Raw genomic sequence first — 14,165 nt, forward strand, 5'->3', positions numbered from 1 at the left:
TTAATGTTAACATCAACTAGCCTTTCTTATTTTTAGTCAACTTATGTATCAATTTTTCTACGCAATATACACTCAATATGGTGTTATAGAACGTAATCATACACTGATTACTAAGCATGCCTTCTTAAATTATATAAATATTATAATCATGGTGAATCTACTTTGAATAATTTTTTGATAAATAATATACTTATGACCGACACTTGGAAATTGCTCGTAGTACCAACACATGATGTTGTCCATGATTGAAAGTAGAAGTTCACGATTGTCAATATTCTTTTAAGTGCTATGATGATTTATAATTTGCTTAGACGAAAAATATGCATGGCTATTAAAAGATATGAAGAAAAATAAAGCAAGAAGCACATGGATGAGGTTGAGTATGGGAGTGTATATAACGCATAACATAATGGGCAATAGAAGACAAAAAATTGAAAGTAATGTGATGTGCTCATGGGGATAAACAAGTTTCCTAAAAGTTCGGTTAGAACTTAATGAAACAACAATTTCTAGGTAGAAAATTTTAATACATACAAAACATCTCATTCATCAATTAGATAATTCAAGTTCATACCGTAGTTGCAAATAATTTTTGTAATTTAGAGTTTTGTTGGATTTTTAAATGAATTTTAATTTTTGGATGGTAGAATTGATCTCTTTGAATTAATTAATTTTATAGTTAAATTTTAAAATTTTCTTTTATAAAAAAAGTTGAATTTTCAATAATTTTATAGTTAACCATCAACAGAGTACTTTCTCTCATTTTCTTGAAACTTCTTTAAAGGTGTACTAAATACTAAATGGTCGTCTTTCAACTAAAACCAATCTAATTCATAGGTTAGTGCAAAATTTAGCATCATCATTGACTCATTGTGAGTGAAAGAGTGGAATATGAATAAACGTCTACTCATTTGTTTTTGGATTTGTCTTGTTGCTGGAAAATATGAATGGGTGTTATAGTTTGGTTAGGCATTAATTGTGACTTTTGCCATGTTTTTAATTAGAAGACTTTAGAGGAAGGTGAGTAGAAGGAAACTATAAAACTGTTTGAGATTTGAGGGTTTTCACGTTGATAAGTCGATCGACTCAATTTTTCCTAACTTAAAAAAAATGAACAATCCACCATTTTACATTCAAAAATATTATTACAAATCTTTTGAGTGGAGTCATCTCAAGTTTATAAAGATTATGTATTAGTTATTCATAGTTTATTCATAACAAAATAAATAGAAATTATATTTAAGATTTTTGTAAGTTGACATTGTTGGAGGTAATTTGGAGGTCAATACAAGAAAGTATTTTACACTTGAAACACACATTTGTGAAAAACACATCGCATATTCACTCAAAATCTTAAAGAGATAGGTGTGTGGGTGATTGTATCATTGTGAATACTCTTTTTAAAGGAACACCTCCTATTCCTATACGCCGGTCCCTTCACTCGATTTACATTTGGGTAACACCTTGTGATAGACACACCACATATTTACCAAAAACTTTAAGGTGATATGTGTGGTTGAGTTCTCTCGCTTATAAAGTACTATATCTTTCCTTTTCTAATCGATATGTACTTCTTCACAATTGATTCTCAACAAACATATTTTTAATTTTTTGTCCATATATATTTTTTAAAATGATCCCTTAAATTTTTTATTTTTTTTTTATTTCAGTATGTGTGAACTTAAAATCCACGGAAAAATTTATAAAAAACCAATTAAATTTTCTACAAATTTTAATTTTAGAGATTAAAATAAAATATTTAAAAATTTATCTTAAAAAAAGTACAAAGACAAACGACGAAAATATGCTAACTTAAATAAATCAAAACACTATTTAAACCTTTAATTATTATTGAATTATATTAAATTATATGTTGGGTGGGTGCTAGCACTTTTTTATTTTCAACCTAAAATAATAGTGATAGGTACTACTGCCCAATTTAGGAGACTGGAAATTCAATCAAAGAAAAACATAGATATTTTTATAAATTTTATGGATATTAAAAAATTTGTTATAACAATAAAACTAAAAAAATTATTTATTTTTCTATAATTATTTTTATAATTTATTATATAATAAAATTTTTATATTTTCTCAATATAAATTTAACATATATTTTCTCATTATAAATTTAATATATATTTTCTCAATGCACATAGAATCCGTGCGTTTGAAAACTTTTCACATTTTAGGGATACGAATATCTCCTAAAAAGTTAAAATAAAATTTCAATCTATCTTTTAAAATTTTAGAGATTTAAAATTTAAAATTTTGATATTTTTTCTACAATATCTATTAATAATTTATTTTTCATATTCTAACTCATTTAAAAAAAATATTATTCTTTTTTATCTCCAGAAAAAATTACATAAAGCTTCAAAACACAATAAACTAATTAAGGAAGAGAAATACTTGCATGGATACGAACTTAAATCCATATTTTTAGGATACGAACTAATAAAAGTGACAAAATTAAAATTTATTTAAAATTTAATTTGGTTTTTAATTGTCATCATGGAGATAGTTGGTTTAACGGAAAAGAAGATAGTCAATTTTATTTTAATTTTTAAATTAATAAAAAAATATCATTGGTTGCATGTAAATCTATGTGTTAGTATTGTATTCATATAAGTATTTTTCATTAGGAAATGATTCTTCCAAAAAGAAAAGTTTTAAACGATTTTAACAAACTTCTAGTAAATAACTCCTGACACTACAAAAAATGTTCTCTGCAGCGACGTGGATTACACGTCGCAACGTGCAAAATCACGTGACAACCAAAAAGTAGCGACGTGAGCATGTATGTCGCAGGAGCAAGCGTGGCAACATTGTAGCGACGTGGAGACCACGTCAGAAAGTAGCAACGTGACTCCCACGTCGCAACAGGATGACATAGGAAACAGCTCCCTGCACGCACAGCAGGTGTGGCAGGTGTGGGAAAATGTGTTTGTTGACCAATGTAGCGACGTGTTTACCACATCGCTACATTAAATGCTTTTTTTTTTTAAAATTTATTCACGCTAGATTTGTTTTGTTTTATATATTTTATATAATTAATAAATATATAATAAAATATATATAATAAAATTTATATATAATAAAATTTATATAATAAAATCTATAAAATAAAATTTATATAATAAAATATATATAATAAAATCTATAAAAACTAATTTATATAATAAATTTGTATAAAATAAATTCATATAATAAACATTATATAATAAATTCAATTAAATAAAACTAAAAATTTAAAACTAATATTTTAATGAATTAAAATGTATAATAAGTTACATAAAAATAAATTAAAAACAAATAAAATACAAAATGTTTTTAAAAAGCACCATCATCCGGAAAATAATTATCCGGATTCAAATCATCAGCCACTCCGTCATCCTCCGGCTGATCTTGAGGAGGAACATTACTGTAATTCCCACCTCCTTGCATAAACCGTCTCATCTGCTCCTCCATCTCAGCTTGTTTCTTCATAATGCCCTCTATCTGCCGCGCATGCTGCTCCTCCATCTCAGCTTGTTTCTTCATAATGCCCTCTATCTGCCGCGCATGCTGCTCCTCCATATCAGCCTGCCTCTTCCGCATCATCTCCAACTGGGCCTCACTATCGCGTCTCGCCATTTGCCTTATTAATTCAGTTTGTTCCTGTGTCAGATTTGGTTGACGCGATCCACCCTCTCCATCCTGAACTCTTTGGAACAGATTACGGTCACCAGATCTATAGCTGGACGCCAAATTTCCAGCCCCAAAAAAGCAACCATTAGGCCCTTTATCTTTAATAACCTCACACCAAATGTAGTGATCAACATCCGCGTTAAGCGGCTCCCCCTCTGCTGGCATGAATTGAGGATTATTTTTCAGAAAAATGGCAAGTCGTCTATCATATTCTTCCTGCACACATATTCAATAAAAAAATTAAGTTAAATATTTAAATGCATATTTAATGATACTAAATAAATATATACATATTATAAATTAAAATATATTAAAACGTTGCCACGTGATTTTCACGCCACAACTTATGATTTGCCACATGATTTTCACGTGGCAAATTATCAATTGCCACATGAAATTCACATCACAAACTTTGTATCAATATAAAAAAAAATAAACAATGTAAATTTCACTTACAAGATACATCCTCGTGCGCTCGTCGACAACACCTCCCGATCTCCTTGTCCGGGTCCTCGAAATCAGCTCAGGCATCAATGGTCTTCTCCCCAACTGCTTAGCCTAAATAATATAATTAAAAATAATTAGTAAATTATATTATGAATAAAGATGTAACTTAAAAATTTTAAAACTTTTACCAATCGTCGGGCATGCTCGGCGGTGCTAATACTTCCAACTGTGTTGACACAACCGCCCTTTTCAGATGCCCTCATCTTCTTAAAAGTTTCTGATTTAGCCCGAAATTCTGGAGTCCTCCAATATATTACAAGCTCCTGAAAAACCTCCTCGCCTATCCAGCTAGGACGGATGCCGTGAAGCTCATAATTCTCCCTTACTCGCCGCAACATATCAGACATTCTTTTAGAGCATCTGGTATTGAAAACTTTCTGAACGGCTTTTTCACTCAATGGATCCCACACGCATTTCTCCTGCAATAATGTTTTGTATGACATCAAAATAAAATGTTAAGTAATTATAATGAGAATTTCATTTAAATAACCATAACTAAAAAAATAAATTAAATGCACAACTTAAATAAATAACAATACCTTAAACATTCTAAACCATTCATCTTTATTATCGACGTCCCCATAGCTCTTAAAAGCTGATTTATACATCAAACAACGGCGTATTCATCTCATTCAACAACTGATAAAATTTCTGCGCTTCCTCATTCGGCAACTCTTCCCCACCAAAATCTTCAGGCTCATCATAGGTCACGTTCACACCAAAAGCATCCTCAACCATGTCACCAATCAGATTAAAGTTTTCCTCATATTCCACAGGCGGCCGACTACTTGAAGCATGAGAATTGCTAGTCTCTGGTACGTTACTAGGCAGTTCTTCACCGTTAAACGTCCAAACCCAATAATTTGCAATGAAACCCCTTCTATGCAAATGAGCTGTTATTTTCTGTGGGTCACTAATTATTGGTCTACATTCACATTTAAGACAGGGACACCTAACTCCTCCTTCGCTTCGACATAATTCCTGAGCAAACGCCCAACTGATAAACCCTTCAACTCCTACTATAAAATTGGGTTTAAGTCCCATTCTTCCTGGAAATGTTCTATCGTACATCCAACTACGATAATACCGATAATATTCCATACTGCACATTTATACAATCATTGTCATTTTGAGTTAGAATACTAATCAACTTAATATTATTCTTAGACGTATACTAGTTAATATTTACTATTCTAAAAAATATTATTTAGTAACAGTACTACTAATATTTTTAACTACACATGTTATATTGAACCTATGTTAACCATAAAGTTACTATTTTATTAACTACACATTTTAAGCTACACATATTGAAAATATTCTTTAATAAAAATACTACTTTTAAATATTTACTATTACTAAAAATATTATTTTATTTTAAATTATAATATTTTATTTTTTATTTTTAAATATTAATAATATATTGTAAACATAACTTTTACACTCATTAAGATTAATATGTATATTATTTTTAATAATAATTTCTATTTTTAAAAACAATAATATATATTACATATAAAACATATTCTATTAGATTTTTTTTTTAATAAAACTATTTTTATCAAATATATATAAAAATGATGTATTTTTAAATATAGTTTGTTTATCTTTCTACTCTTCAAAAAAATAACTTATTTTATATAAACATAAAAAATTCATAACTTATATGTATAAAATTATTTTCTATTTAATATTTTATTTTCATAATCCATAATATAAAAATATTATCTTTTTATTATAAACATAAAAAATTAATTTCTATATATGTAAAAATTAAATTTATAATAAAAATTAAATTCTATATAAATATTTTAATAAATATTCTATTTTTTTAAAATAAAGTATAATATACCTAATAAACAAACATATATAATAAACACATCTAATAAACAAATATATATAAATATAGTATAATAAACATATCTAATATATATTCTTTTTTTTTAAAATATAGTATAATATTACTCATTATAATAACTAATATATATAATAAAAATTAAAAATGAAAACTTTATAATATACCTAATAAATAAACATATATATATATATATATATATATATATATATATATATATATATATATATATATATATATATATATATATATATATATATATATATATATATATATATATATATATATATATATATATATATATATATATATATATATATATATATATATATATATATATATATATATATATATATATATATATATATATATATATATATATATATATATATATATATATATACACACACTAGAACAAATACAAACACAATATATATACTATAAATTTTTCAACAAACACAATATAACAAACACAATATATACAAACACAATATATACTAGAATTTTATAAATTTTATAACAAACACAATATATTTTCAACAAATACAATACCTATTAAACAAATTTTATAAACAAATTAACATATATACCTATTAAATCTATTTAATATATACTATAATACACAAAAATAACTTACCTCTTCTTCAATCTACTCCTCCTTCTTCAATCTACAACCTTCTTCAATCTACTAATTAACCTATACAAAAAAAAATCAAAAATTAACAACAAAATATATAATAAAATTATAAGAAAATAAACAAAATATCAAAATAATCTTAACTACCTTTGAAATTGAATTGGGATTGAATTAATTTGGGAGAGAAAGGTTGGATTTTAGGAGTAGATGATTTTGGGAGAGAAATGGGTTTGGTTGCAGAGAAGATAAGGGTTTTGATTTTGGAAGAGAAGGTCTGTTCGTGAATGGTGGTGGGGGGAAGTGAAATGGGTGGATTAATACATAATGTAGCGACGTGGAAGGCACATCGCTACTTGCCACGTGATATCCACGTCGCAACAAATCAACGGTCACTTACACAACTGCAAAGCTGCCAATGTGTCAGATCATATTTCCCACCATTTTGAATTATAAATGTAGCGACGTGACAATAACGTCACCACCAAATTTTTCAAAAATTTGAATATTCCCCCATTTGAACGTTATGGGGTGTGATGAATTAATTTATGTCATTAATGTAGCGACGTGCTACCCACGTCGCAACTGTTATTCACAGCCCCCCATGTCTGACTCCCAACCACTTTAATACTGCAAAGTTATTTAATAATAAAATACAGGTGGCGACGTTGGATTCACGTCGCAACTAACATTAATTAGCCACGTTGTTCACACGTCGCTAATTATGTCGTTGGATTAGAGTTTTTTTGTAGTGTGATAGAGCAGTGTATTTGTTTAGAAAATAAAAAATAAAGTACTAAAAAAATTATTTTGAAATAGTTTTGGAAGAGATTTTGAAAAACTTCCATTAAATAATCTTCTTTATTTAATATATTTATTTAAAAATATAAAAATTAAGTTGATGGAATTTTTTTTAAAAGAGTTATATATATATATATATATATATATATATATATATATATATATATATATATATATATATATATATATATTAATACGCACTATCAAGATTAAATTTTTTACATGGTCAGTGCATTAAAACCATTCACATGTCTTATTAATATGATAGTTATGATTAATTGACAGTATAAAATAATTTTATAATGTCAATGTATTTTAATTAAATCTTTCAAAAAATTAAATCCTTCAAATATTATATATATTTACAACGCGGCTCAATAATATAGAAATATATGAAAAATTATGCGATTTTGATTATGTTTTGATCTTCTATAATGTATATTTATGTTATTGCATATAAAAATTAATTTTGTAATTTATAAAAAATAAATTTCAAATATTTTTTTTTGTAATTTGAAGAAGGTATTTTAAAAATCATTTTTGAAAATAAAAAGAATAATTAAAAAAAACTAAAACAAATGGGACCAAAGACCATGTTCCGTTTCACATTTGGAGTGTTATTGGTTAATTCTGAATGTATAAAATAGATTTTGACATGTCCAACTGCTTAGGAGTAGAATTAGTTTTTCTTATATAATTTATTATAACTTGTAGTAGAGTTAATTGCCTTCTAGTTAATATTTCAAAATAGAGAAAGTACTTTTTTAACCGTGTTTTAAAATTTGACCCAAATCGGTTAGACCGGGAACTAACAGGTAAAATGGCATGAGATTATAGTGATAATTTCTTGTCCTATCATGATTGCAGGTCCATACATCAGAATCTGATTGTATCTAAAATGGTGTCCTTGAAAGATACAAGCTGGTAGCAGACCGAGTTATCGACGAGTTGGTCGATGTTTAGGAGTGGATATGAATCTTTTAGACATGCGCGATTAAGATCAGTGTAAGCGATACACATCTTTCACTTGCTCGAGGCCATTTAACCAGAACCACATTAGATAGGCATTTGGTATACTTCGCTTCTGAAATAAACTTGACATCTAACAAACCCCTTATTGTTTTCTCCGTAGCCCACTACTACGGAAAACACAAACAATAACAGTTGCTAAACACATACAATGACGAGAGCGCGTCCGTTGTTAGGTAGCATGTAATTGTATGTAAATTGGTTACCACAACAGGCGTGTGACCGTTGCTATAAATTAGATAGCGCACTACTGATAACTATGGTTTTTGCAAACAACCGTTGTGAAATAGTCGAAAGGTCTTGGGTTCGACTCCTACAACGTCATTTTTGGATTTTATTATTCATCTTATAATAACGGTTGAATTAACAACCTTTGTGATATTATTTATTATTCATACCAGAATCAACAACACACTCATCTGTAAATTGAATATCAAAACTTGTATTACATCAATGATACAATTCCATTAAGAACCAAACAACCTACAATATACACATCATTACATCAAATTATGTGTAAGAAGGAGTGGAATGAATATTCAAAAAGGGAAAAAAATTTGAAAAGACAAAAAGATGTAATCATTCATTAGCTCGAGGTAGCAAGTAAACCAGAAGATCTTTCCAACTTCTAAGAGAAGAAAACATAGAGAATTAAAGAAACAATAATGAGGAAACTTGACATGCGTGAAATCTTTTGGCTTTTAGACTCTCAAAGAGAACAGGAAGAATCATAAGAATCAATATAAAAACGGAAAATATCTTTAAATCAAAACACAAAAAGAACTTCATCCAAAGAAATAAGAGAAGGGAAAGAATCAAAATGAATATTTATGCTGAAACTTTCAACAATAGTGAGAGAACAGAAGTTGTTGTGGCTGTAGAGGTCCAAGTCATTGAAAAAGACCCTAATACCGAATCTTTGACATCCAGGAAAACTCTCAGGAATAAGAGATCAAGAAGAAGAAGGGTGAAAGGCCAACCATCATCAATTTTGAAGATGATGATGAAGCAGATTACACTTGGTCAAACTTTCTCTCAACAAGAGGATTTAGATATGATTTATAAAAAATACTTTTTGTAAGTTTTCAGCTTAAGGTTTATTTAATGAAATTTTTACTCTTAGAAATGACAACTTATAGTAAATTATTAATGAAGTATAAGCGCGAGAATTTACACATAAAAATTATAACTTACAATAAATTAACTTGTTGTCTTTCCCATATTCCTTCTTGATGTTTTTCACATGAAGTAGGCACCAGATTTTACACATGGAAGATACAAAAAAGAGATAAGGGATAATTTGAGTAAAAACATAAATAGATTATTATCCACAATATCCAAGATAGTCAAAGTTAGATTCTTTACGCATACTCTTCAAGGCAGTGTGTACGTTAACCAAGATTTCTTCTTATAAAAACAAACATTTGCATAACCATTATTCTTCTTATAATAGTCAAAGAAAGATGCCTGGATCGGAACAATCCGGGGAGTTCTTCTTTTATGATGGTCGGGTCTATGAAGGTGGGGCCAAATTGTCGAGGACATGGTTGGCACAAAATAACTACATTGGAGATATTATAGATATGGAGGATGATGGAAAATTTGGTTTCCGATCTATTAGAGCTTTACTTGGATGTGGTGAAGAGCTATGTTACTTGGTTTGGACGCAGATATATGGTGATGTTTATCTAAACAGTCAGTTGCATTTCAAGGTGATCTATGATATAATATCTAAAATTAGAATTTTATTCCGAATATCTAACTTGGGAGTTTAAGATCATGAGAAATGAATGATGACTCTTGATATAAGTTACATATTACTTCTAGATACAGTGTCTTATTGGTCTTGTTGTCCAGTAACCTTAACACCACTTTTTTCCCACTTGTGGTTTCTCTATCTATGTTTGTGAGTAGACATAAAATGATTGCAATTGGTTTTGTTAACAACAATCAATGGGTTCAGGTGGGTTGAGATTCGATTGTCCATTACCTCTTGTCATTGACCGCTGGGGACAAAACTATAGTGAATGTGCAAGAGCATGGGACATAACATATGTGGAACGTATAAGGCATTGGAAAGAAGTTAGGAAGTCAACATAATTTAATTTATATTTATATTCTTAATATTGTGATTTTATATATATATATATATATATATATATATATATATATATATATATATATATATATATATATATATATATATATATATATATATTGTCAGATTGTGATTGTATTGACACTTTTGTATGTCATGTTATGTTACTTCTGTTTATAACCAGTGGGATACCCGTGCGTTCGCACGGGTATCGGTATGGTACGCGCATTTGTTCCTAAAATATAATACTCCGTAATAATTAAATTAAATATTTTAAAATAGTCAATATATAAAAATATTTGAATAAATAATATAAATATTATTTTTGTTTTAGAATTATTGTCAAAAATATTTAAAGTAAAGTTGTTGTATTAGTATTCAATATTTTGATCAGTAACTTCGTGTTCCCGTTTTTATTCAATATTTTGATCAGTAATTTCATGTTTATGTTATTATTAAATATTTTGATCAGTAACTTCATGTTCCCGTTAATACTCAATATTTTGATCAGTAACTTCATGTTCTCGTTAATATTCAATATTTTGACCAGTAATTTAATATTTCTGTTAATATTCAATATTTTGATGAGTAATTTCATGTTCCCGTTAATATTCAATACTTTGATTAGTAACTTTATGTTCTCGTTAATATTCAATAGTTTGATCAATAACGTCAAGTTCCTGTTAATATTCAACCGTTTAATTAGTAACTTAATGTTCTCATTAATATTCAATAGTTTTAACAATAACTTCATGACTTAGGAATATTGGAACAAATAGTTTAGTATGGTTACCCGTGCGCTCACACGGTACTGGTGTGTTACCCGTGCACTCACACAAGTATTTGTGTGTTATGCGCATTTGTTTTCAAAGATATAATAAAAAAGATATAGTATAAAGCAACACATTTATCTCGTGTATGGATTAATACCTTATTTTTACTTTGGTTTTCTTTAATTGTACAAAAAATATAATAACCTGTGCGTTCGCACGGATTTTGGTATGGTTACCCGTGCGTTCACACGGTACTGGTGTGTTACCCGTATGTTCACACGATACTGGTGTGTTACCCGTACGTTCACACGGATATTGGTGTGTTACACGCATTTGTGTTTAAAGATACAATAAAGAAATGAAAAAAGACAAAATTGTGTAATCAAAATAATTTATTATTTTTAAAAGAGATAATAAATTGGTTTCTATAATTTCTTTCGTATATAAAAACTATTTGAATTAACAATATAATTATTCATTTATATAAATATTTTTGTTTTGGAATTATTTATAAAATGTATTTAAATCTATAGTAAATTTGTTTTAGTTATTATTCAATATTCAAATTAATAGTATAATATCAATATTATATCGCGTATTATATCAGTCCTCGTTTGTTCGCACGGATACTTAAGTGGTATGCACGATTTTGTTTTTGAAATGTGATAAACATTTAAATAAGAAAAACAAAATTGTTTTACCAATTTTTTAAATTATTTTTAAAAGAAAAATATATTTTAACTTATGTATACATTATACATGTAATTCCAACTATTATATTAAAATTTCTATTGAAAACTTAAATCAATTTAAAAATTTCTATTAGAAAACTTAAAATTTCTATTAGAAAACTTAAAATTTCTATAGAAAACTTAAATTAGTTTTAAAATTTCTATTAGATTATAACTTAAATTAAAAACTCATAGTTTTATGAGGATCCGATATTATTCTTTTCTAGATAAGCACATTGTAAAGAATTACAGTGTACAATAATAATAAACTAATTATATTTATCGTATACAAAACTGAATTGCGAATTAAACAGTTACAGATCGAAAGAGTCAGTTAAATTATATTCATCGTATACAAAAATAAATAAGTTAGAGTCGTTGAATTGAAGACTAATTAAATGATGAGTAATATTACCCAAAAAGAATAATGAACAATAAATTAAAATGTTACTTATTGAATGAGTCAATTAATTTATATTGATGGTGACTTTAAATTTGATATTATGTATTTACATATTACCTGTATTCAACTTTATAATAAGTTTACAATAAATTAATATAATGAATGATTTTGGATTTGTGATTTTTTAAATACACATGTACAATATAAATAAATTCAAATGTAAAAACATAATCAATATAATTTTGTTTATGAATATTTTTATTTATTTTATATTATATATTTACTTATTAATATGCTCACCTTTAGTAAAGACAATGAGGTTGCATTTTAAAAAGTTATTTTCTATATTTTATTTAAGATCGAAGTGTTAAAAATCTATTTAAATTTAAATTAATGAATTGAATTTTGAATAAATAAATATTTGGGACAAATTAGTAAATGAATATGACTTATCAAATATTTATTCAATAAAAAATTAAATAGTTGGTTTGATATGGTGATGAATAATTTTTTAAAATATAATAAAATTAAAATAAAATAAAAGATAAAATTACCTAAGCAAAAAAATTTATTATTTTTAAAAGAGATAATGAATTGGTATCTATTTTTTTTTTGGTAGTATGTAAAAATATTTAAATCAAACAATATATTTTTCTCCTATATAAATATTATTTTTATTTTTGACATTATTAATAAAAATATTTAGGTGAATAGTAAATTTATTCTCGTTATTATTTAATATTTTAATCAGTTGCTTCATTTCTTAATTTCATATGATTTTTATATTAGGATAAAATAAACTTTATTAAAATTTTTAATAAATAGATTTTTACTGATTATCTATTAAAACTTCAAGCAAACATCAAATTTTAACATTTTAAATATTTAGATTGGATTATTTATAAGAAAAATGTGAATAAACATAAATGTTTTAAATAGATGTGAATAGTTTTATTGGTCAATTTAAAATAATTGGTATCAGTAGTACATATTTATTAAATCATTATTTCAATGGCATAGACTTCAATAAGTAATATATTTTTTTTTCATATTTAGATCAATAATAAACACCACCTTCTATTTTTCTCTTATTTTGATCATTATTATGTTTTTGTCATATAGGTAAGATATTGTAATTTTTTTCCCGTATAGGTAAGTTATTGTAATATATATTTACTCTATTTATTTTAAATGTTTTGAAAAATCAATTTTATTAAGATTTATCAATTTTAGACTTTAATCTAGTAATAATAATAATTTTATAAATAACATTCTTAACAATTGAAACAGAAAATTATATTTTTATGTCTCTCTTCTTTATAATTTAAATTACTTGAATAATAACACATAAGCAATATCATTTTTCCTTTGTATATTTTTCTTATTTTCACTTTTCACTTTTCATCTTTCTGATTTGGATTTTGTTTGGAATTTTTATTTTTATTTTATTTATTTAAATTATTAATGATCTCTTTGTGATATAATGTATTCAATTTGATTTATTTTTTTTCTACTCAATCACATTAAATGTGTGACTTATCAAAGTTTAGAACAAAATATCAAAGTTTAGAACAAAATTAACAGATAGGACTGAGGATTCTTTGTGTGACTTATCAAAATTTGGAACAAAATTAACGGTAATGA

The sequence above is a fragment of the Vicia villosa genome, linkage group LG2 (genome assembly GCF_029867415.1).
Source record: "Vicia villosa cultivar HV-30 ecotype Madison, WI linkage group LG2, Vvil1.0, whole genome shotgun sequence".
Classification (NCBI taxonomy): domain Eukaryota; kingdom Viridiplantae; phylum Streptophyta; class Magnoliopsida; order Fabales; family Fabaceae; genus Vicia; species Vicia villosa.